Below are 4,404 nucleotides of genomic sequence, written 5' to 3' on the forward strand. Positions count from 1 at the left end.
GCTGATCCAGCACCAGACGCTCACTTCCTCACAGAGAAGAAGAAAGGGTGGGAGCCGGGAAAGTGTAGTCGGTAAATGTAAATATTCGCCTTCTTGGTGCCTTAAAGAAAAGTCGATACACTACAAAATGTGTGCTAAAAGAAGCATAAACTAAACACTTTGTGCAGTTGTGAAATTGAGATGTAGACGGTAATGAAATGTCATCACTCCCCCTCTGCTTTGGTATGTTCCAGGATGTGCAGTGTTTACAAACCTCTCACCTCGCCGTCAGAGATCTGACCACGGGGTGCGTTCGGTTAGGCCGCATTGCTAATGAAGGTTCCTTAAATGAGTGAAGTAACCCGGAAGTATCTGCGTGGCGGGGCTTATTTATTAGCTTCAGAGATTTACGCAAAAGGGAGAGTTCGTTTTTAAAAGCAGGATTTAGCATATTGGCATTTATGACTGTAATATTTTGTTATAATAATGAGATTGTTAGCTAAAAACTCACTAATTTTGTCCTTAAGAATTACTCCAATTTGAATATTTTGAAAAGACCAAAATTCAATATTTCTAGACTGGGACAATACGAGGTCATGGAGAGATTTCCATAAATTTTGGACAGTCACACGCCCATAAAACATGCGCTCTGTTGCTTTGTTGTTTTACAAATATAACAGTTGTCTGACACAAATTTAAACCTGTTTAATTCAAGTATATCTCCATTTTCATCCATTATATGTGTCGCAGACCAAATTTGTTTTGTCATCCATTCTTCCACAAACATAGATTTCCCTCGATTCAATATCACCCTATTATTCCACAATGGAACATTGTGGGCACTAAAGTTATGTTTAAACATTAATTTCCAATTTAACAAAACTTGTTGATGAAATTTGGAGAGTTTTATGGGCAGTTTAGAAATTTCAAAATCACATACTAATAGAAATTGGATATCCCCAACTTTGTTGAAAATAAGATGGTATCAAGAACCAGATCTCATCATTTTTTTAAGAAAGATCAGAGCCAATTAATCTTTAACACACCAGTCATTTTTTCACAATCGATTGCTTTTAAACCCCCCTCTTCATAATCTTTTATCAAGTCCCTGTTACTGATATAGTGATGTTTATTTTTCCATATGAAATTAAAATTCACCTTATTGATGTCTTTTACAATCCTTGGTGAGATGACTAGGGAATAAGCTGGATAGATTAATCAGGACAAAGATTCAACCTTGGTTAACATTGTCCTTCTGAACAACGTTAAATCTCTCTGTAGCCAATGGTTCAAAGGTTTTTTTTGCATTTGTCAATTGTGTTCTGAATATTCTTTTTTTCACTATCAGCCATGCATTTAGTTAACCAAATTCCAAGATATTTGATCTCATTTTTGACAGGTGTATCATACAAAGAAGAGTGAGAACAAGTATGGATACTCATGAGTTCACATTTGTCCAGGTTCAGGCGTAGTCCAGAAGCATCAGAAAAGATCTTTATTGTATCAATAATACCAATGGAATTTGTTCTTTATTTTTTAGAAAGTTTGTTGTATCATTGGCAAGCTGACTTATAATTAATTTGTGGTTATTTATGTCTAATCCTTTGATGTTTGAATTTATGACAGTAATAGCAAGGAATTCAATGGCTACAATGAATAAAAGAGGCGAGATGCTGCAGCCCCGCCTGATGCCTCTTTCCACCCTGAACCTGGGACATGTGCCTTGAAAGGGAAACACAACTATTATAATATCAGTGTATAACATAGTCATCATATCCAGAAATGCATCTCCAAACCCAAAATGTTTAAATGTCTTAATAATAAAAGTCCTTCAAATACAAACAAACACGCCTAGTAGCAACTATCACAACCACCAGATTCACAAGACATGCTATTTTTAAGCATCACGTTTCGCGCAATTTACAGTAAATTGCATGTTTCATACTGTAATAAATTACAGTTGCACAGTTCATTTGAATATTCTCCTCTTGCAAGAAAAACACATAGAACTAAATAATCCACAAGTCCAGCAACAAAAATATCCCTGTCCACAACTTTCAGTCACACAACTGACACAGTGCCCCTTTATTAAATCCAGTGTTTTTAACAATAAACGAAAAAACCCCACGCGCCTTCTCCTTTAACATTCCAAACTTTGTAGTAAACGCTTTTTTTGGACTGTTCCTAGTTTACATAAGTGACATAAAACAGGAGGGCAAGAACATGTTGTGGTGAACTGAGATGTGCGTTTTGTAGTCCAATTTCTGCACATTGTAGTTTCAACAGGAAGAACATCATTCACACTCTTTTTTCTAACTCCTTATCTTTTCTCCTACCTGCCGAACATAATTAGTAAAAGGAAACAGGAGATAGTTTCATTCATGTTGGAACGTGTTCCCAGATAGTACGAATACATTATTAATAGTAAGATTACTGCAAATTAAGCATTCTAAAACACATGAGTACTGTAAACAACAAAAAAATATTTTATTTCTTATACACAGAATACTCTGGAGCAGGCACAACGTTGGTGCTTACTTTCCACACAGTACATCCATTATCCTAGTTTTACAGAAGAGATTTTGTTTACTAACTTTCCATAAATATATTCACCAAATTAGCTGGTAATTCATCAAGAAGACACAACATGCACCACCATCTGTTCAGATATGGTGCTACTGTACTGGAAGCAATGGGGTCAGTGCAAGATATGTTGGACACTTTGTGTTTTTTTGTGTTATATCCTGGAAAAAACAAAACAAACGAAGATGCTGATATCAGTGTATCTCAGACAGCCCAGTAATACAGTATACAGATCAGATCCAGGTTCTAATGATTACTGTCGTGAGTTCGTAAGTAGTGCTTTTCTTTTCTGTTTTTGCATCTTTTCTGTAAGCACTGCTTTCTATGTTATGTTTTGATTGTTTCAAATTCAGTGTTGTGCAAAGGACATTTTCATGTTGAAATGTAGTGAAAGCTGATAAAAGCTGAGCTATTTTACAAATAGAAAAAAATATTAAAATAAAAGTTCCCTGCTAGGGACTTTTATTTTATTATTATGAACTGTCACAAACACCAATATACAGTGGCTTGCAAAAGTATTCGGCCCCCTTGAACTTTCCACATTTTGTCACATTACAGCCACAAACATGAATCAATTTTATTGGAATTCCACATGAAAGACCAATACAAAGTGGTGTAAACGTGAGAAGTGGAACGAAAATCATACATGATTCCAAACATTTTTTACAAATAAATAACTGCAAAGTGGGTTTTGCGTAATTATTCAGCCCCCTTTGGTCTGAGTGCAGTCAGTTGCCCATAGACATTGCCTGATGAGTGCTAATGAATAAATAGAGTGCACCTGTGTGTGATCTAATGTCAGTACAAATACAGCTGCTCTGTGAGGCCTCAGAGGTTGTCTAAGAGAATATTGGGAGCAATGACACCATGAAGTCCAAAGAACACACCAGACAGGTCAGGGATAAAGTTATTGAGAAATTTAAAGCAGGCTTAGGCTACAAAAAGATTTCCCAAGCCTTGAACATCCTACGGAGCACTGTTCAAGAAATGGAAGGAGTATGGCACAACTGTAAACCTACCAAGACAAGGCCGTCCACCTAAACTCACAGGCCGAACAAGGAGAGCGCTGATCAGAAATGCAGCCAAGAGGCCCATGGTGACTCTGAACGAGCTGCAGAGATCCACAGCTCAGGTGGGGAATCTGTCCATAGGACAACTATTAGTCGTGCACTGCACAAAGTTGGCCTTTATGGAAGAGTGGCAAGAAGAAAGCCATTGTTAACAGCAAACCATAAGAAGTCCTGTTTGCAGTTTTCCACAAGCCATGTGGGGGACACAGCAAACATGTGGAAGAAGGTGCTCTGGTCAGATGAGACCAACATGGAACTTTTTGGCCAAAATACAAAACGCTATGTGTGGCAGAAAACTAACACTGCACATCACTCTGAACACACCATCCCCACTGTCAAATATGATGGTGGCAGCATCAGGCTCTGGGGGTGCTTCTCTTCAGCAGGGACAGGGAAGCTGGTCAGAGTTGATGGGAAGATGGATGGAGCCAAATACAGGGCAATCTTGGAAGAAAACCTCTTGGAGTCTGCAAAAGACTTGAGACTGGGGCGGAGGTTCACCTTCCAGCAGGACAACGACCCTAAACATAAAGCCAGGGCAACAATGGAACGGTTTAAAACAAAACATATCCATGTGTTAGAATGGCCCAGTCAAAGTCCAGATCTAAATCCAATCGAGAATCTGTGGCAAGATCTGAAAACTGCTGTTCACAAACGCTGTCCATCTAATCTGACTGAGCTGGACCTGTTTTGCAAAGAAGAATGGGCAAGAATGTCAGTCTCTAGATGTGCAAAGCTGGTAGAGACATACCCTAAAAGACTGGCAGCTGTA

Source organism: Copadichromis virginalis, linkage group LG16 (genome assembly GCF_057382275.1).
Source record: "Copadichromis virginalis isolate Kocher_CV1m ecotype Utaka linkage group LG16, C_Virginalis_male_GT1.1, whole genome shotgun sequence".
Classification (NCBI taxonomy): Eukaryota; Metazoa; Chordata; class Actinopteri; order Cichliformes; family Cichlidae; genus Copadichromis; species Copadichromis virginalis.